The sequence below is a fragment of the Balaenoptera musculus genome, chromosome X (assembly GCF_009873245.2).
Source record: "Balaenoptera musculus isolate JJ_BM4_2016_0621 chromosome X, mBalMus1.pri.v3, whole genome shotgun sequence".
Classification (NCBI taxonomy): domain Eukaryota; kingdom Metazoa; phylum Chordata; class Mammalia; order Artiodactyla; family Balaenopteridae; genus Balaenoptera; species Balaenoptera musculus.
Genome location: NC_045806.1, coordinates 83,828,887 through 83,851,703, shown reverse-complemented (window position 1 = coordinate 83,851,703; position 22,817 = coordinate 83,828,887). Strand labels below are relative to the sequence as shown.

The 22,817-nt window shown below is 36.9% G+C and overlaps 1 pseudogene; it reads right to left on the bottom strand.

Annotated features, from left to right (window-relative positions):
• Positions 1–19,235: 19,235 nt before the first annotated feature.
• LOC118888323 lies at positions 19,236–20,753 on the bottom strand (annotated as a pseudogene).
• Positions 20,754–22,817: the final 2,064 nt, after the last annotated feature.

The window sequence follows — 22,817 nt, the reverse complement described above, 5'->3', positions numbered from 1 at the left end:
CCCCTAATTTATCTTTGTCATTCTTACTAGCAACCATTCTGTTTCTTTCTCTTTTTATCATCAGATTTTTCAAGAGTAACATACTCTTGTTACTGAGATTTTCTTTACCTTCAGTCTATCTTCTGTTCCCACCATTCTAAAAACCTATTCTAGTAAAGTCTCCTAGTGACTTTGAAATCGTCAAATTTAGTGGCTTGTCCCAGTCTTTCTTCTCTTCCTCACTCCTTCTGCAGCTTTGTCATCCAAAAAAATAACAATAAAATAAAATAAAATAAACTATATAAAAAAAAAGAAATGAGGGAAGTGAAAAACAAAAATAAAAACAACCTTCCTTGGTGGGTTATTTCGAAAGGTGTAAAGTAAAAAGTAAAAGTTTTCCAACCCTGTTCTGGATTCCTCATTTCTAATCCCAGGAAGTAATGACTGCAACAGTTTATTGTATATCCTTCCAGAAATTTTCTGTGCATAATCAAACACCTTTTAATACAAACAGGGTCATATTATGTATAATCTGTTATGTGATTACTTTCTCCACTTAAAAATAAGTCTCGTAGTCCATTCTATATTGGTATATACAGATTTACCTCATTTAAAAAATGACTGAGTAGTCTTCTGTTGTAAGAATGAATTATAGCTTATTTAATTGGTTTCCTATTGATAGACATTTTGGTTGCATCCAGATTATTGTTATCACAGTGTTGCAGTGAACATACTTATGGAAGCAAATGTATTTGCATTTGATTGTTTGTGTAATATATCCATAGGATATATTTGTGGATTTGGAAATGCTACCAAGCTTCTTTTCTCTCTATTAAAATATGTACAGTTTCACTAATAACATAACAAATATCCATGTAATCTCTATATTAAGACATAGAACATTTGCCTACCTTGTATTCCTCTTCCCTACATCCTCCTCCATCCTCATCCACCAAGTAACAACTAATTTGAATTTTGTGTTAATCATCTGCTTGCTTTTTTTAAAGAAAAATCATTTTACCACATATATGGGAAGCTTATACACACATCTTTACATAAATATATTGCTAGTTTTATCTGTCTTTCTTTAATCTTTATATAAATGGAATCAAACTTCTATAACTTGCTTCTACGTTATGTTTGTCTAATTTATCCATGGTGATATGCCCAACTACTCCATCTTAGCAGTCTTTTCTCCATCAGATTTCTATCATCCCGAGTCTCTTCTTACGTTGCTCAATTTTTCTCTTTTGTTTTCCTCCCTGATTTCTTTCCATCTCTTCAGTGTAGCTGTTCTCTGAATTTTACTCCCCTGTGCTCTGTTTTTCATCTCAATTTCCACTAAGTGACCTTATCCCTTTTTTATATCTTCTATTCTCTTATTCATGTGGATGACTCCCAGATTTATAGTTCTGCTTCTAACCTCTTTCTTGAGCTCTAGACTATCATCCTTAACATTATTACTTGTTTATCTTGTGATAGTACTTTAAATTATATTGGATTCAAGTAGCATTTAGTGGATGTGTTTTTTTGTTTTTTGTTTTTTAAATTCCAGACCCTGTGCTAGGTGCTGAAGATTGACGGAGAGATAAAACATGGCCCTGCATTTTAATAGGAAAAACAGATGTACAAACCTGCACAAAGGTTTACATGAATTTACTGTATATTCCTAGATTCACTCTGCCTATTAAATTTCCTACTTCTGTAATAACACCATAACACCATCATTTTCTTCCTCACCCAGGCTTATCTTTGCCTTTCTTCTCCCTGAGCCTTCTTCCTCTATTAGTTTTTTTTTTTTTTTAGATTTATTTATTGATTGATTGATTACTATGTTGGGTCTTCATTTCTGTGCTAGGGCTTCTTGTAGTTGCGGCAAGCGGGGGCTACTCTTCATCGCGGTGCGCGGGCCTCTCACTATTGTGGCCTCTTTTTGTTGCGGAGCACAGGCTCCAGACGCGCAGGCTCAGTAGTTGTGGCTCACGGGCCTAGTTGCTCCGTGGCATGTGGGATCTTCCCAGACCAGGGCGCGAACCCGTGTCCCCTGCATTAGCAGGCAGATTCTCAACCACTGCGCCACCAGGGAAGCCCCCTCTATTAGTTTTGACCTTTCCCCTCATGTGCCACATGAAGATTCAGTCACCACATTTTATCAATTCTTCACTCTTGTGTTTTAACCCTTCTTTTTTTCACCCTTAACACCACTTTTCAGAGATCTTCTCTCTTCACACTGAGGCTGTTACAAAAATTTCTTTTTCTTTCAACCTCAAATTCATTGTGCAAGCTATATGCTGTTTAAATTTTACCATATTCAGCTCTTAATATTATTGTTACTCATCCACTCAAAAACCTTCAAGAGCTATCTGCTGTCTATTGAATCAGATCCAAATTCCATAATCTAACATTTAGGGCCATCTATAGTCTAACGCTAAGCTTTCTTTTCTCTTACTGATTTCCTGTGAGAGGATTTGCAAAATCAAATGATCATAGGCATCAGGCAGGTAACGCCAATTAGTGGGTCTAGCTGAGTGAGCACTGTGGCAAACTGGGAAGCAAATTTTCCACCTACAGTGTATAATTCGTGGCTAAGCTGATTATTGCTATGTGGAACTTGCAAGCCTGGTGTTGCCAGATTTTTCATTTTTTCAAGAAAAGCCAGAAACTCAGATTTTTATATGAAATCTTTGCATTTTTAGATATTGGAGACCACTTAAAAAAAACAGTTTTGTCAAAAGAACACATGGCTGAGGGCTGCCAGTCTCTGACTTTTGCCCTATGTATACTCTAGCCAGGCTGGAATTACCTTTTGTATTCTCACCTCTATTCTGCCAACCTAGGATGTCTTTAGCCATTCTCTCAGTTTATCAGAATCTGTTATAACCCAGCTCTTTTGAGAAGGTTTCCCTGGCCAGAAAACCTGACTTTCTAAGGCATTTATTGTCTCTTTCAATCATCTGGCATTTAAAAATGATTTATATTGTCAATTGTATTTTTTTCCTGTTCCTATGTTAGAATATTTTTATAATTATACAGACAATAAGCATTCATTATATAAAATTTGAAGTGTATAATAAAGTATCCAACTTAAATAATAACAACCTATTGTCCTACTATTAAGTAATAAACACTGTTAACATAATTATATTTTCTTATTTCTTTGTAGGAAATGTGGAAGATATATATTTCTCTCTTTCTGTCTCTATCTTTACCTCTATCTCTATCTCTCTCCATCTATCCCCAAATTGCCTTTCTTAAGGATTTTACCAGTTTACATTCCTATAAAACAATGTATGAGAATACCTTTTCTCCATCACTATTCTCAACACTAGATATTTCCACTGTTTTTAATCTTTGCAGAGTGAGAGGAGCTCAGGAAAGACAATCCATAAGATTGTTTATGAACTCCTGGGCACAGCCCTGACCTGCATATACATTGATTTGGGAAAATGGTGAGGTACCTAGAATAGGCAAATTCATAGAGATAAAAAGTAGATAAAAGTTACCAGGAGCTGAGGGGGAGGGAGACATGGAAGTTATTTTTTAATGGGCAGAGTTTATATTGGGGTTGATAAAAAAATTTAAAAAGATCATTGTCTTTTTTATTGTAGTAAAATATGTGTAATATTTGTCATTTGTATATTCGTAAGTGTAAAAGTTAGTGGCATTAAACGTATTCACAATGTTGTGTAACAAACACCACTATATCCCCCCTCCAATTTTTTATCAACCCCAACATAAACTCTGCCCATTAAAAAATAACTTCCATGTCTCCCTCCCCCTCAGTTCTTGGTAACTTTTATCTATTTTTTATCTCCATGAATTTGCCTATTCTAGGTACCTCATATAAGTGGAATCACGTAATATTTGTCTTTCTGTGTCTGGCTTATTTCACTTAGCATAATGTTTGCAAAGTCCATCTATGTTGTAGCATATATCAAAATTCCATTGTTTTTTATGGCTAATTAGTATTCCATTGTATGTATATGCCACATTCTGAGTAATCTGTCAATGGACACTTGGTTTTTTTCCAACTTTTGGCTATTGTGAATAATATTGTTATGAATGTTGGTATACAAATATCTATTCAAGTCCCTACTCTTAATTCTTTTGATTATACACTTGGAAGTGGAATTTTGGGATCTTATGGTAATTCTATGTTTAACTCTGACAAACTGCCAAATTGTTTTCCATAGTGACTGCATCACGTTACATTCTCATCAGTAATGTGTGAGAGTTTCAATTTTTCCACATTCTCACCAACACTTGTTATTTTTCTTTCTTTCTTTTTTTAGAAAATAAAGCTATCCTAGTAGCTGTGAAGTGGTATCTCATTGTGGTTTTGATTTGCATTCCCCTAAAGACTGATGATTTTGAGCACCTTTCTAATGTACTCATTGGCCATTTGTATATATCTTCTTTGGAGAAATGTCAATTCATATCCTTTATGAATTTTGGAATTGGGTTGTTTTGTTTTTGTTTTTGAGTTTTAGGTATTCTTTGTATATTCTGGATATTAGTACCTTATCAGATATATGATTTGCAAATATTTTTCTCATTCTTTAGATTGTCTTTTTGCTTTCTTTATAGTTTCTTTGATGCATGAAAGTTCTTGATTTTGATGAAGTCAGTATATCTATTTTTTTTCTTTTGTTGCCTGTGCTATTGGTGTCACATCTATGAAATTTTTGCCACTCCAATGTCATGAGGATTTTCCCCAATGTTTTCTTCTAGGATTTTTATAATTCTAGCTCTTAAGTTTACATTTCTGATTCACTTTGAGTTAATTTTTGTATATGGTGTAAGGTAAGTGTCCAAATTCATTCTTTTGTATGTGTATATACAGTTTTTCCAGCACCATTTGTTGAAAAGACTGTCCTTTCCCCATTGAATGGTCTTGGCACTCTTGTCAAAAATTAGTTGACCATATATGTAAGTTTATTACTGGTCTCTCTGTTCTATCCCATTGTTATACATGCTGGCCCTTATGCTAGTAATATACTGTTTTAGTTGTTGTAGCTTTATAGTAAGTTTCAAAGTTAGGAGATGTAAGCCCTCCAACATTCTTTTTCAAGACTGTTTTGGCTATTCAAGGCCCTTTGCAATTCCATGTGAATTTGAGGATCAGCTTTTCCATTTCTTTGAAGAATATCATTGGAATTTTGATAGAGATACTGTCTTTTTATTATATATTTGTCTGAGTATCAGTGAATTTGGATGTTTTTCCATATTTACCAGTCATTAATGTCTCTTATTTTGTAAATTTTCTGATAATGTTCTCTGCCCAATAATTTATTAAGGTTTCTGTAGTTGTTCCTATTTATTCAAATGAGCCCTTTGTATATTAAGGATTATTAGCCCTTGGAAAATATTTTTAAATAGTGCAGTTTGTTTGTTTTACATAACCCTTTTCATGGAGAAGTTAAAATTTTTCAATGTTGTTAAATCTATTCAATCTTTTCCATTGTGGTTTCTTCGATTTTTCTTAAGCTCAGTAAGTTCTTCCTCATCCTGAAAACAGGGTAAAATTGACACATTTTCTTCTAGTTAAAAATGTTTTAAAACATTTAACACTTTAATCAACTATGTTGGTGTATGATGCAAGTTTTAAACAGAATTTTTTCACATGACTTACATTCTGTCTTTATAGAATAACACTGGACTTTTTAAACTAATTTTTTTGCCACACCCTGAGGCTTGTGGGATCTTAGTTCCCCAACCAGGGACTGAACCCAGGCCCCAGCAGTGAAAGCGCCAAGACCTAACCACTGGACCTCCAGGGAGTTCCCTTTAAACTAATTTTTGATGTACTTTATTTATTTATTTAATTCTTATGTATCTCGGCTCTAGAGTCTGAATCTGTGTGCTTCTTTTTTTTTAAATAGAAGTATAGTTGATGTACAGTATTATACAAGTTACAGGTGTACAATATAGTAATTTCCAAATTTTAAAGGTTATACTCTATTTATAGTTATTATAAAATATTGGCTATATTCCCTGTGTTGTACAATATATCCTTGTAGCTTATTTTATGCATAATAGTTTGTACCTCTTAATTCCCTACCCCTATATTGCCCTTCCCCTCTTCCCTCTCCTCACTGGTAACCACTAGTTTGTTCTCTATATCTGTGATTATTTTTTTGTTATATTCACTAGTTTCTTGTATTTTTTAGATTCTACATGTAAATGATCATACAGTATTTGTCTTTCTTTGTCTGACTTATGTCACTTAGCATAATACCCTCCAAGTCCATCCATGTTATTCCAAATGGCAAAATTCCATTCCTTTTTATGACTGAGTTTTATTCCATTTTATATATACACCACATCTTCTTTATCCATTCATCTGTTGATGGATACATAGATTGCTTCCATATCTCGGCAATTGTAAATAATGCTGCTATGAACATTGGGGTGCATATATCTTTTTGAATTAGTGTTTTTGTTTTATGACGATACTATCCAAGGCAATCTACAAATTCATTACAATCCCTATAAAAATACCAATGGCTTTTTTTTTTCACAGAACTAGGACAAGTAATTTTAAAATCCGTATGGAAATACAAAAGACCCAGAATAGCCAAAACAATCTTGAGAAAGAAGAACAGAGCCAGAGGAATCACACTTCCTGACTTCAGATTACACTACAAGGCTACAGTATTTAAAACAGTATGGTACTGGCACAAAAACAGACACACAGATCCATGGAACAGAAGAGAGAGCCCAGAGGTAAACCCATGTGCTTATGATCAATTAATCTATGATAAAGGAGGCAAAAATATACAATGGAGAAAAGACAGTCTCTTCAATAAGTGGTACTGGGAAAACTGCACAGCTACATGTAAAAGAATGAGATTAGAACATTCTCTAACAGCATATACAAACATAAACTCAAAATGGATTAAAGACCTAAATGTAAGACTGGAAACCATATAACTCCTAGAGGAAAACATAAGCAGAACACTCTTTGACATAAATCATAGCAATATTTTTTTGGATCTGTCTCCCAAAACAAAGGAAATAAAAGCAAAAATTAACAAATGGAAACTAATTAAACTTTAAACCTTTTGCACAGCAAAGGAAACCATCGACAAAACAAAAAAGACAACCTACTGAATGGGAGAAACTATTTGCAAATGATATCACTGATAAGGGGTTAACATCCAAAATATATAAAAAGCTCATAGAACTCAACATCAGAACAAACAAACAACCTGATTAAAAAATAGGCAGAAGAACTGAATAGACATTTTTCCAAAGTGGAAATGCAGATGGCCAACAGGCACATGAAAAGATGCTCAATATTGCTAATTAATAGAGAAATGCAAATCAAAACCACGATGAGATATCACCTCACACCTGTCAGAATAGTTATCATTAAAAAGAATACAAATAACAATTGTTGGAAAGGATGTGGAGAAAAGGGACCCCTCACACACTGTTGGTGGGAATGTAAATTGGTGCAGCCACTGTGGAAAACAGTATCGAGGTTTCTCAAAAACCTAATAAATAGAACTACCATATGACCCAGCAATTCCACTCCTGGGTATATATCCAAAAAAGCAAAAATAAAAACAAAAACAAAACACTTATGTGCTGCTTTTTCTTTTCATTGGCATGTCTGTTTGCTTTTACATCAGACCTACATTTTAAAAATTATTATAGCTTGGGAGTATGTTTCAATACACAGTAGAGTGAATCTTCACTACTCTTTTTCCCTTCGAAAGTTAGATATTTTTATATGAATGTTCCAAATAGATTTTTGGCTATTTGAAGACAAAGGGTGTGCCCTATTCATCTGTTTATTACCACCACTACCATTTTGCCCAGTACAGTGTCTTGAAACAATTAATTTTGATTCAATTCCTAGACTCAATTTTATGGTTTCTAACTTTCTGGTTTTTATACTTGGGTTCTCAATACTCAAATACATCTCTGTACCTTAGGATCTTTGATATTCCACCTCATATGTAGGGATTTTTATTGAACACTTGTTATTTTTAAGTCTGAGTGCTTTTTTGGGCTCTAGGAGCTCCGGTTTTCTGGAATGCCTTTTTCTTTCAATGTTAAGTCATACATTTAACAAGTGTTAGTTCTGTGCAGACTCTTCTAGGGGGAAGCAGACCAACATCCTGGCAAAATGGAACCCATTATGTACCGACTAAGACTTGATGTTTCTTTTTCCTTCCCTCTTCCTCACCAATATTTGTTAGCTTTACCTCAAGCTATTTGGACTCTTCTTAAATGTTAACTTTTCCCCCTCCCTCTCTAGTCCTAGATGCAGTGCCTACTAAATATAGACACTCATTTATTTATTTAAAACTAAGCTTACCCATCCATTTCACTTTAATCTCACTGCTAAAATCCTGGGCTATTATTTAGCAGTCCCTGACCATGAACCCCAAAGCCATTATTTTTGTCCTTTTTGCAATGCACAGCCCATTTTATATAATATATAAATGGTTGTAGCTCAGATCACTACCCTCCTCTAAGTAGTTCGTTGAGCTTTTTACTTGACTTATTCCAGGGCTTGGTATGCTTTCCAATTGTGGGTCCTTTTAGCATCTGCTTATGAAAGTCAGATAAAAGCTCATTTACCAATAAGGCTCACTTATTGAAAGATGCCTGGGTGCTTCTTTGGCCCCTCTATGTGTGTCTGGGAAGGTTGTACTATGTTCAGTAGCAGAGAAAGATGCCTCCCTCTTCCATCTGCCAAAATAGAGCTACCCAAATACTGTTTCAGGTACACTCAATTCATGTATCTTTGGCACTACTATAGAGACAGCCCTCATAGCCATCTACTTCCCAGATAGAGGAAGAATATGCAGAATGTTGGCTGATCTATATATTTCTAGGGTGCCTGTTACTGAGTGTTTTGATAGATGCCAGAGAGAAATACTAAAAATTACCTTGATAAATTAGAGAAAGAAGTATCTCACTAGCGAAAAATAAAAGGATGAGCTATCACAGGGATATGAAAACTCAAATTCATTAATACAGAGTTGAAAAAGACTGGATAGTCCCAAGCATCACAGATAAAGTTCTGAGAGTTATAGTTGACCTCACGCTAAATATGAACAAGTACAGTGCCGTGGTGAAAAAAAATCAACATATGTTAAATGTACAAAGTGATTCTTCTATTAGATTGAGGAATCTAACTTTAAGAAAACTGCATATAAAATTTATTATTATTACTTATAATTATCATAAATATTTGTTTTACAGTGAACACAGCCCTTTCACATACATCATAAGTGTATTTGGTCCTAAAATGGTCCTGTGAGTTATTTATTATTATAATCCCCATTTAACAGAAGAGAAAGCAGACCCCAAAAATGTAAGTGAAATGCCTGAGGGAATACAGAAAGATCCGGTTTTAAACTCAGTTCTTTTGATTTCAAATCGAATGTGAATCCCACTACACTGTACTGCCTCTTTGGGAAAAATAACTAGAGGAAGATTACTCATATTAAAAAAACTTTTTTTGTATATATGTGCCACATCTTCTTTATCCATTCATCCGATGATGGACACTTAGGTTGCTTCCATGTCCTGGTTATTGTAAATAGAGTTGCAATGAACATTGTGGTACATGACTCTTTTTGAATTATGGTGTTCTCAGGGTATATGCCCAGTAGTGGGATTGCTGGGTTGTATGGTAGTTCTATTTTTAGTTTTTTAAGGAACCTCCATACTGTTCTCCATAGTGGCTGTATCAATTTACATTCCCACCAACAGTGCAAGAATGTTCAATGGAACATTACTCAGCCATAAAAAGAAACGAAATTGAGTTATTTGTAGTGAGGTGGATGGAGTTAGAGTCTGTCATACAGAGTGAAGTAAGTCAGAAAGAGAAAAACAAATACAGTATGCTAACACATATATATGGAATCTAAGGGGAAAAATAAAAAAGGTCATGAAGAACCTAGTGGTAAGACAGGAATAAAGACACAGACCTACTAGAGAATGGACTTGAGGATATGGGGAGGGGGAAGGGTAAGCTGTGACAAAGTGAGAGAGTGGCATGGACATATATACACTACCAAATGCAAAATAGATAGCTAGTGGGAAGCAGCCGCATAGCACAGGGAGATCAGCTCGGTGCTTTGTGACCACCTAGAGGGGTGGGAGAGGGAGGGTGGGAGGGAGGGAGATGCAAGAGGGAAGAGATATGGGAACATATGTATATGTATAACTGATTCACTTTGTTATAAAGCAGAAACTAACACACCATTGTAAAGCAATTATACTCCAATAAAGATGTTAAAAAAATAAAAAACTTTTTTAAATTTTAAAATTATTTGGATACTCTCCAAATAATAAGCTGCCCTGGTGAATTTTATATAGAAATGGATTTGTGATAGCTCAATTCACAGCCAACTTTTTGGAAGGAATCTAATTGCATAAAGGGAAGTACATTTAAATACAGTTATCAGTGTGTGTAACGCAATGATTATGATCTTGATTATATAAATGGGAAGTGCATTTAAACAGTTATTGATGTATATAGCACTATGATTCTGATCTTGATCATTCCACTGAAATAGATATGGAGATAGTCAAGGAAACTTTGGCTTACAGATTGGAAAAATATGTCCTATGGACAGGAAAGAATTTGAGTTTGCTTAATGAGCAAGAGACAAAAGGAGAGAGCTAATATTGGTCTTTGTAAGAACGGTTTTATGAATAGGAAGCTGCTCAGTTCTTTGCTCACAAATGGAACAGTATGAAATCTACCTCATTTAGTCATTCATTAATTCAAATTTTTCTTTCAACTTTCTAACATGTGCTAGTCACTCTGCCAGGTGTGAGGTACACAAAGATAAGTAGAACATTGCCCCTGCCCTCAAGGACTCTCTGTTGGGGTGGTGCAGATGTATAAATAAACACCAGCATTATTATATAAGCAGCATAGTAAAAGTATGTGTACCCAGAATGCTGAAGGGTTAAGGTGCTAATTTAATCTAGGGGTATCAGGGAATGGTTTAGAAAGTCTTTTTAGCTGTTTCTGAAGCTTGAATAGAACCTTGCTTGCTTAAATTGATGCAGAGGAGATTTCAGTTTGCTTCAAGAAGAACTTTTAAATACTAGCTTAAGAACTGTAATGTTCCTTTAAAGGAGGTAAGATTTTTTTTTTAACTTCAGCAAGATTTAAAGGTAAAAAGATAATCTTCCCAAATTATGGGAATGTACCATATGATCCTTTAAGCAAGGCTTTTTCTAGCTCTGGTGTTTTTCTGATAAATTAAGAATTGATTCTACATGCCTAGAGATTTGCAAAAGCAGGCAGTAGACATAATGGAAATCATGCAGTATACCTAAAAGCAATTCAGTAAAAAATGCTTCTGTCCCCTTTATGCTTGGTTTTTATGCAAATCTGTATTTGAAGAGAAATTAAGTGTGTTTGTTGTAAACGGATGTTCATATGGTCTCAGCTAAGTAATAATGGGAAACAGTAGAAGGAGGTGGTGATATGTATGAAGAAGTGGGACTGAGCACTGTGGATGGTGCCAATGCACTTTATGGAAGAGAAAGAGGATTGTTGCTTCCTGGTGAATTTCTTTTGAAAAAAAAAATGTGGTTGTATTAGAAAAACCAAGATAACAAATCTGGAAGAATGCATCAAAGCAGAGGCTTATAGGGATAACTCTCATCTGAGGATCTTGAATCTCTTTCAGAATACGTTGGTATCAAGGCTCAGCTTGCTTCAGAAGGAGTGGATTTCCTGCACTTATTAAAGCTACAAGAGGCAACACAGTGCAATAATTAAGAGGAAAGAACCTGGAACCACACTGCCTGGGTTTAAAGGCTTGGTCTTACTTACTAACAGTTGTGTGATCTTGGGCAAGATTTTTCACCTCCATGTATCTCATTTCTTTCATCTATCAAATGGAGATAATGATCATAAAAAATATCTACTTTATAGGGTTGTTTGAGGATTACGTGATTTAATACACACAGGAAAATTAGAATACTACTTGGAACATGGTAAGTGCCATATAATATGAGCTCAGCATTTTGCAGTTTTCAAAGTCCTCCCTCAGAACCTTGCGAGAAGAGCTAGGCAGGTTACATCAATTCCATTTGGCAGATGACCTTACAGGCTCAAAGGGGTTGAGTATCTTGCTCCAGATCAAGCTGAGCCAGGATTTGAACCAGGCCTTCATGCCTCATTTAATACTCTTTCCACTTGATCACATTTGTCATTGGGTCTACATTTCCTCCTAGGACTTCCTTAGACAACTGAGGAAAATAAATGTGTTCTCCTGTATTACTGTTCTATTGCGGCATAAAAGAGTTTCAAACTTAGCCCATTAAAACATCACACATTCATTATCTCACCATGTTGATGGGTCAGGAGGCTGGGCAGAGCTTAGCTGTATCCTTTGTTCAGGGTCGCAGAAGGCTGCAGTCAAGGTCGGCCAGACTGCATTCTCATCTTGAAGCTTAACTAGGCTTCTAAGCTCATTCAGGTTGTTGATAGAATCTAGTACCCTGAGGCTGTGGAATTCATGGCAGCTTGCTTCTTCAAAGGCTGTAATGGAGAGAGAATCTCTGCTGCTTGGAATCTCCCATATAAGGGAAGGCCTAACTTCTCTTTTAGAGGGTTCACCTTATTAGGTCAGTTCCAACTAGGATAATCTCCCTTTGATTAGTTAAAAGTCAATTAGACACATAATTACATCTGAAAAATCCCTTCACCTTTGCCCTATTATATAACAGATCACAGGAGGGCGTGACATCTCATCACCTTTGTCATATTTTGTTGGTTAGAAGCAGTTTGCAGGTTTTACCGCCCACTCAAAGGGAGGGGATTGCACAAGGGATTATACACAGGGGGGTGGGGGTGGTTACCCTAGGGAGTGTCCACCACCTAGCCCATTATTTTCAAGCTGTTGTTAAGAGAGGATGATAATGTATTTAAAAAAATTTTTTTATTGGAGTATAGTTGCTTTACAATGATGTGCTAGTTTCTGCTGTACAACAAAGTGAATCAGCTATACGTATACATATATCCCCTCATTTTTGGATTTCCTTCCCATTTAGGTCACCACAGAGCACTGAGTAGAGTTCCCTGTGCTATACAGTAGGTTCATTAGTTATCTATTTTATACATAGTATCAACAGTGTATATATGTCAATCTCAATCTCCCAATACCTCCCACCCACCCCCTTTCCCCCTTGGTATCCATACATTTGTTCTCTATGTCTGCGTCTCTATTTTTGCTTTGCAAATGAGATCATCTATACCAATTTTTTCTGATTCCACATATATGCATTAATATATGATATTTGTTTTTCTCTTTCTGACTTTAAGGCAGTCAAGTGATTTTAAAAGTCAAAAAGTCAGGACTTGAATCAGAGTAGATGTGTACAAGTAGCAATCTGTTTGGCAGGACAGGTAAAGGACTGCACCCATCTCACCAGCTTATCTTTCCCAACATTTTGCTTTTCTTTTCCATCTAGGTATACTCCTGCTCAAGATACTTCACTCCCTGAACTGCCATTAGATGCCGACATACTTTCTTTTCACTTCCTAGCCAGGCCTGTAACAGTTAAAAATACGAGCAAAAAAAATTAAAACCTTCTTCAGTACGTGCCAATACAGGATGTGATTTTTATTTTGGGTGGGTTTCCTTGCAATTGCAGTTGAAATATAAAAAGCTGAAATTTTCATAGGACAAAGCCTCAAATACTCCTTTGCATCCCATCACTTTAGCAAAGCCTTCCAACACAGAACTCTATGATGAAGATGTCCCTCTTGCTATCTCATCTGTTTGTGTCATTTTCCTGTGTTTTGCATTTGTTTGAAAGCTCTTTAATGTGTTTGTAAAATGAACGCATATGTTGATTGATAAGCAATAAATAAAGAATAGTTGGCATAGAGAGCATTACAATCTCTGAAAAGAAGCTCAAGAACAACCAGACTATGCTTTTGTGGTTTTTACCATTCTTCTCCTTGTCTACCTGTGGATTTGTCTGGCCTATGGAGCAATATCCAGTGTCCCAAATGCTTGGAGTCTGCTACAATTCTTCTGGAGGTCCACTACAGGAAATCATGTTAAAATTGGAGCTGTGCAATGAAACAATGAAAATGAAAGGTGGGTTGCTTAAGTTCTCAGGATATGCTTTAGAGAAAAAGCTAAGGCCCTAATTGCTTTTCCCAATACCTTCTTCTTCTCAGGGGCATAAAGGGAGTATACAGTGACAGCTGCATGAATTGAACAAGATGATCTTGGAAACACTAGATGGTTTCTTACAAGGATGTCACCAGATTTAGTCTGAATCATAATGAGAAATCGTTAAAAAGTACACTTTATATTGTTATGAAAGGCACAAAGGCCTAGCTGAAGCTTTTACTCAAGAAAGATAGCAGTGGGTCTCCTGTTGTTTGGCTTGTGCTCTTTTAAGTAATCATTGATGGTGAATAAATTTTATTTATTTTGTATTTAAAAGAGAACTATACAATGTATGAAACCCTAGGGCTGCTAGGCCCTGGGTTACTATCTACTAGAATGTGGGTATGTGGCTCCCAGGAGCTTGCCCCACAACCTTTGGATGCCTGGGACTTTACGCAATATACTCTAAATCAGTGGTTCTTGACTTGGGGTGGCATGGAGTTATAGCAAGAAATGTAAGAATACATATGCCCAACAAACATTGCTTGTAAAATAAATAAATAATGTACTTTGGATATCCATGTACTAATGTTTCACAAATGTATGTAGATGTTGCTATGATGAATAAAATATAAGCTTATTTATAAGTGTTGCTGAATTTATTGTAGGTTTTTGTTGTTGAGCATTTTCTCAACCAACATATCCTAAATATATGATTCTCGTGTGTGTGTGTGTGTGTGTGTGTGAGTGTGAAAGAGAGACTGAAAGAAATTGAGAGAGAGAGATAATTTTTTTAAGTATAAAAGAGATCCACATATTTCAAAGATTGGGATCCACTGCTCTAAGCACTTACCTTTAGTAAGAAAAAATCTTGTCTTTGTCTATCTGTCTCTCACCCTCTCTAAACAGCTTCAGAGGGGCTGCATGCAATTATCTTTCCCCTCCTTTTGGTAACTAAAGCATCTTTCTCCTCAGACACTGATGCTGGGATAGACACAACAGTAGCTCTAATAGTAATACTAACTTCCCTTAAGTAACATCTTTTATCTGATGCTCTCTAAATGCTATATGGCAAGATCTCACTGTCATAGGGAAGGGAAATGCACAGCGAAGAGATGCTGCAGCTGAGAATAAAATCCAGGCAGGCTGGTCCTTCAAACATTTGTTTTCCTTGTTGAAGCCTGCCTGCCTATTTCTGACAGGGTGGGGCTCTTCTATTTCTGAATTAACCCTGCAGCTCTAGGGGAAAGCTTGGTAACAGAGTCTCTAGACATTTGGGTGATTTGCCAGGCTGCCACTGATTCATTGTACTTAGAGACTTAAGTAAGTTTTTTCATATCCAACATGGTTGAGGAACTAGAAGGTTAGTAGTCAGTTTATGAAATTCATGCTTCATTTTTCAGTGACTTAGAATATGATAAAATATACCCAACATGAAGATTAGGCTGAAGAAAATTTCTTTCTGTGAGGATTCAGAAGGCATTTTCTTAACTGGCACAGGGCCACGAAATCAGCATTAAGAACCCCAGTGAACACCATGCTGCAGGTGATTGGCTGTGCTGAGGTACTCAAGTAAAGAAAGCACAAGATAACTGAGAGCAGATGGCAGGTGTTTTGTATCTATATCTTGGGGGCTTCTGGGTCCAGGGTTATCTTTAGGGGACATAGGACTTGGGGAAAAATCAGAATGTGTGTTTTTCCATCTTCATCATTTGTATCTAGACGAAATCAGGTTGAAATTAACATCTGTGTTACCTTTCAGGAGGTGAGCTGTCGTGGAAGGAAACCAACCAGGAGCAAGTCAGAAGCAGGATATTGAGAGAGGCCAAGACCACTTTTATGTTTTGAGCCTCTTGGCGTATGAAAAATGTAGGAAAGCCGAAAGAAGAGGGTTATACAAATCAGCACAGGTTGTTAACTTGTACAAAAGTATCTAATTTATTAGAATAGGTCCTTCATTGGTCTTTCTCTCTCTCCCTCTCCCTCTCCCTTCTCTCTCTCCCTCTCTAGCTCATAGCATAGGGTCTTTTTTTGTTTGTTTGTTTGTTTGCAAATCTCAATACACATCATTCAGCATAGGGCAAGCACCTTCTCTACTGTGTTATTCCCATCTCTATCAGAATTGGAATAAGACCTACTAAAGGTCACAGGGCAAAGATCTGTTGAATTTAAACTGACATTGAGCAATTTAGGCCACAAATGTAACACTTAAAGTAATTTGGTCCAGACAGAAAACACCTGTCCATGCTATGAATCCAGATGGGTGAAGTTAGCAATCTTAGGAGAGTCATAGCAGTGTCCCACAGTAAGGATTAAGAAGACCAATTATCTCAGAAGCCAAATCTTCTGAAATAACTTGTCTGAGGAATCGACCTTTGAAAGGCTCAAGATCTAGTGCAGTTTACTATAAAATGTTTCACCCTGGATACTTCAGAATCTCTTTTCCACTTTTGTTATTCTCTCCTTCCCTCTTTCACTTTAATTGTAATAAAGGAGTCATATTTATCACATCAAGTATATTAAATTTTCAACCCTAGAAAGTAAATCCATTTCACGTGTGTTTTCCCAAATGACTATAGCTGCTTGAAAGGCAAACCAAGGGGAGGTTGAGCCATTGGCAGGGAAGCTAGGGAAGGAAATAAAAGAAGCCTAAGTCGGAAGCTGGGCCTGGGCTTTCTAAGCAGCCAGACTTTCCAGAGGTGACCTTTGTACTGCAGCGAGTTGTCTGGAGTCCATATGACAATCCCAGGGGTGATCAGAAACCAAGTGCCTGTTGAACCGTGGAAAGGAGGGGGAGGTAAGTGGAAGAGTACTTTAAAAAAAAATGTATCAGTGCAGAAACAATATTATGAAAACGAGATCATAGGAATAAAAATATCACTTACAATATCACTACATAATGTTTCAATTCTTAATGTGCTCTTTACATACACACTTAATTTTATAAAATTGTAAACATAATGAAGATACTCATGTGCTCTGTTCTTTATGTAATATTATATCATAAATGGTTTGTCATGTAGTTATATGTTACTCATACTGATAATTTCTAGTGGCTGCACAATATTCCTTTAAGGTTGTTCATCATGATTTCGCTAGTCTATCATGGGTCATTTAGGTCGTTACTAATTTTTTTGCTATTATAAACAATGTTGTAAAGAAAATCTCACTGCATACAGTTTTTGTAACTTCTTGAATTATTTCCTCAGCATAAATTCCTGGCAGTTAAATTACTGGGTGAAATGATATAAGCATTTAAATTTTTCTTGAAAAATCCTGCCAAACTGATTTCCAAAAAGACTGGAATAATTGACTAATTTCACCAAGACCATGCCAGAAAACTATGGAAGAAAATTTAAATTAAATTGGTAAAAATATTACCTCATTATAGCTTTGTTAAACTTTTCTGATTGCTTCCAAGATTGAACATATTCCCATATATTTGTTTGTTAGTTACATTTTCTCTTATGAGACTGCCTCCTCATTTTTTTTTTGTTTTTGTTGTTAGCCATTTATCTACTGGGGACTTGTAACTTTTCTAATTAAAATTCTGAGTAATTTAAATAACATAGAAAATATCTCCCTGTCATATTTTTATCAGGTTTTGCTTTTGTATTTGAGATACTTTCTTAAACAGGAGAGAAAAAATGTGGAATGCATATGATTTTATCTTCAATCTTTGTTGAGGGTGACTCTTCATTGTAGCATTTATAATTTAGTGTATAGGCTGCTGGATTCAACACCAAAATGAATATCCTGAAAGGAAAGGAACAAAGAATTATAGTTTGGGAATCAGAGAGAAAATACAATTCAAATCTGGGTAAATGTGTGGTTGATTTTCTTAGGTTTAAAATCTTTTAAATTTTACATCAGCCTTTTTAGTGTCACAGCAGTGTTAATTTAGTGGGGCCACGATTTGGTGAAAACAAAGTGAAATTGCAGGGAGTAGAGGTGTTCAAATCATGGGATCTTCTATGGCATGTGAAAAACTACAATTGCCCTACAGCCAATCCTTAACTCTCTAAGCCTGTGACCTTGAATTTGACTTACTGTGTAAGGGGAATCATGCAAGTCAATTCTCTAGTTCAGGGGTCTCCAACCCCCAGGCCACGGACTGGTACTGGTCCGTGACCTGTTAAGAACTGGGCTGCACAGCAGGAGGTGAGCAGCTGTTGAGCGAGTGAGGCTTCATCTGTATTTACAGCCACTCCCCATTGTTCACATTACCGTCTGAACTCCGCCTCCTGTCAGATCAGTGGCAGCATTAGATTCTCATAGGAGTGTGAACACTACTGTGAACTGTGCATGTGAGGGACCTAGGTTGCATGCTCCTTATGAGAATCTAATGCCTGATGGTCTGAGGTGGAGCCGAGGGGGTGATGTTAGTGCTGGGGAGCGGCTGCAAATACAGGTTATCATTAGCAGAGAGGTTTGACTGCACAGAGACCATAATAAATCAATTGCTTGTGGACTCATATCAAAACCCTGTTGGGCTTCCCTGGTGGTGCAATGGTTAAGAATCTGCCTGCCAATGCAGGGGACATGGGTTCGAGCCCTGGTCCGGGAAGATACCACATGCCACAGAACAACTAAGCCTGTGCGCCATAACTACTGAGCCTGTGCTCTGGAGCCCGCGAGCCACAACTACTGAAGCCCATGCACCTAGAGCCTGTGCTCTGCAACAAGAGAAGCCACCACAATGAGAAGCCCGCGCACTGCAACGAAGAGTAGCCCCTGCTCACCGCAACTAGAGAAAGCCCACGTGCAGCAACGAACACCCAATGCAGCCAAAAATAAATAAATAAATTTATAAACAACAACAACAACAAAAACCCTGTCAGTGACTGGCAAGTGAAAACAAGCTCAGGGCTCCCACTGATTCTGCATTATGGTGAGTTGTATAATTATTTCATTATATATTACAATGTAATAATAATAGAAATAAAGTGCACAATAAATGTAATGTGCTTGAATCGTCCTGAAACCATCCCCCCACTGGTCCGTGGAAAAATTGTCTTCCACAAAACCGGTCCCTGGTGCCAAAAAGGTTGGAGACTGCTGCTCCAGTCTATTTCTCTTTCAGGCAAATCCTGAAAGATGCCACGTCTTTGCTACTTTTTTATTGCATTTCCAATGCTTTCATATTTGTATCAGAACTTGGTCAATTTCTGAAAAAGAAGAAAAAAGAGTCCTAGCTGAAGCATGCTGGATGTGTCCCTGACACCCTTAGGAGTATATAGTTGCTGAGGGAGTTTGTCAAAATTTATGTTTCCATTTTTGGGCTCTGTCACTCATTCTAATAGCTCATAGCAGCTATGCTCCACCCTCTCTCACTTGTTCTGCAATTTTTGAGCATGAGAAAAATAAACGAAGAAAGATTTATAAGGGGAGGGACTGCTGCTGGCAGATGGTGAAAATAACTGTTTCAGGAGCAGGGATAGGTGGATTTAAGAGCAGTTTATTAGAAAAATACTTAGCACTTTGTATTCAACATTGCAAAAACACGTTGGCATCTTTCATTTCATTTTTTTGTTAAAGCTTCTTTTAAAAAGCACTCTTATAGTGTACATATTTACTCTTTGATACCTTACAGAACAAGAATTTCTACAAACATAGTCTGTTCATGTTCTATAAATACTGTGTACTAAATTTGCATTGTTTCCCTGACACATTTATTTTACTGTCCTCTTTCCCATAATTCAGATCTTGTCACTTAAAATGCTTGAATCTACCCACCTTTTTCCTTTCTTATTCTAGTCCTAAATTTATCTAACTCAGGTCCCTTTACTGAGCTCTGAGCCTATATCTCCAGCTCTTTCTATGTTTCCACCATATATTCTGGAGATCATTTAAACTCATCCTATCCCTAGTCAAGCTCACAGTCTTCTACAAACCTGAACCTCTTTCAGCGTTCCCAATCTCATTCACCTAGTGCAAGCCAGAAACCTTGACATTCTTTCTCTCTCTCTCTCTCTCTCTCTCTCTCTCTCTTTTTTTTTTATAGAGAGACTCGGTCACTGTACTTAGCACTAGCTGTACAACAAAAGTAGCCCCTGGCACCACCTTCAAGAAAAATACCAAAAATACAGTTTAAATATTCTAATTTCAAAATGTTGATGTTCTCCTTTCCTAAGGCACAGTTAAGAGGCCCCAGAGAAAAGCTGGTAACGCTGAGGGCTGTGCCTTGGAAACCATGTATCTGTGTCGCTGTGGGGCAGTGACGGTGGGGTAGCCCCGAGGCAGCCAGCTGCTCAATGGCACAGCGGACTTTCTTTGCAGTTTCTTCAAATTCTTCCTGCTTATTGTTGGTTTCCTTTGCAATTTTGTTCTTGGCTCTTTCTTTATCCAGTTTCAAAAATTCGCTGAGGGTTAATTCTTCAAACTGCTTCTTGACAGAAAGGAAAGCACAACCAGATGAATGCTTTTTATGTTCTTCAATAGGGTCGTCATCTGGCTCCCAGCCTTCCAACTCCTTGAAGCAGAAGAAACACTGAGCCAAGTCGGGCTCGTTCTCAGGGGACAGTGGATGAAGCCAGCCATGGCCATCCGCTCCGGGGTGCAGGCGCAGCCCTCCAAGAAGGGCCAGTTCTTAAATGTGGAGAAGCAATGGTCCTTGAGGTAGAGCTGTCAGGCCGGGGGTAATGACAGGGCACCCATGCCGCTGCAGCCGAGCAATGCCGCCGTTCAAATCTGATGGTTGAAGGCTGCCGCGGGGCATTTGGCATTACCTCTGAATCCTCCCACTCGCTCACATTTCATAGCCAACCAATTACCAAGATTTACTAATTCTACTTTTTGCTGTTTCCGATGCAATCCTTTCTATCCAGTTTTGTGGTCATTTTCCTAATCCATGTCTTTATAATCTCTTACTTGGACCATTGCAAAAGCTTATTATAATTCCCTTCCTCCAAACTTTCTTCCTCCCAGTTGAAACCATTATGGCTTTAGCAAAAGGTAAATCTGATCATTTCACTCTCTTGCTTACAGATCTTTGATGGCTCCTCATTGTCTTTGGCATGGTTTGAAGACCTGGTTTCTGTCTCTCCTTCAGGCCTCATTTTCTACTAAATCGTTCTACATATCCTATGATCCAGTCACACTTAATTGCTTTCTGTACTCCAGGTATACATCCTCACATCTCCATGCTTTCTTTCTTCCCTGGACTAGCTGATTGATATCTAAGTAGTCTTTAAGATTCAGCTCAAAGGTCACCTTCTCTGTAAAATGGTCTCCGATTATACTCTCCTCCTGAACTCCTTCCTCATCCCCCACCCCACGAAGTTAGGCATTTCCTCTTCTTTGCTTCTATAGAAGATTGTGCATAATTGAATATAGCAATATCCCATAGCATTGGAATGTCTTATATACTATTTTGTTTTCTACACTAGATGGGGCATCTTTGAGGGCAGAGACTGGTATTTATTTTATATCTCCTCCCTCTACTTAATGTGGTAGGCCCTGGACATTATGTTTGTTGAATGAATGAAGGATGAATAAGTAATAGGCTTTATCCTTTTAGCTACTTTTTCTCCTGGTTCTCTAATTAATTTTTAGGCATTGGAATTTCCATTCCTGGCGCCCCCCCATACCCCGAGGGTCTTAATCCTCAAGACCATGATTATTTTACCTTTTAAATCCCCTTCCTTTTAACAAGACTCTATGAAACATTTTAAAGCTATAACGACTACATTTTTATATAAAACGCTTAGCTGAAAACTCTAAAAATGTTTCATGATGACAATTTAACACAGTCAAAGACCAGGTATTGCTGTGTCCTCATCTATATGCTGTTCTTTTGGGTAGAGATCTTTCTTGCTGCCCCAGAATTTTAACTCCCTGTTTGTTACTAGAACATTCCACAAGATTCTTCCTCAGCCTTGTCTTGTACAATTTCTTGCTGCTTCTTAATTTTTTTAATGACCTCATGAGTCCATCAATTTTTGCTTTATGAATATCGTCCCTCTTTGATGATTCTTTGTATAAAACTTTCCTGATTCTACATTCTTTTTTTGTTTTTGAGCTTGACTTTTAGCCTACATCTGTCACTTTCTTTATCACATTCTTTTGCCTTCTTATACCTCTCTTTCTGTGTCTTTGAGCTGCTTCAAATTCTGTTACTTCCCTCCTTCTGAGAGCTATTTCCCCTCCCACCTATTATTTTGCAGATGGACAGGTTCCATATACAGTGAGGTCTGTTTTTCTCTTTCACTTTGTTCTTCCTTCATGCCCCATCCCAACCCCACACATGTAAGTTTTTTCATGTGCTTTCTTCCTTTTCTCCTCTATGTAACTGTACACAGTTTCTTATATAGCAATGGGAACCCATCACATTTCTCAGCTGTCCTGTTGCTCATCTCTAGTCATTGTATCTGTTTGCCTTTGCTTGCTGCATTGTCCTTATTCCTCTGTCCATTTCTTGTAGAAGTGTCCTTTATCCTGCATTCACTGGCTATTCAGTGTCAGTTTACCTTTCATTCCAAACCCTTGAAATAAACACAATTTATTAAAACTTTTGATATATGATATAAGATCATAACAAACAAATGGGATAAGAAATAGATTATTTTGCAATGTTGAGAAATTAGGCTAATTATTTCAAAAAAAAGCCTCACTTCATGTCATATACTAAAATAAACTGTAGATTAATTCATTACTTAAACATAAAAATTCAAATCATAAATGGCTAGAATAAAATATACATGAAGATTTAATTGATAACTA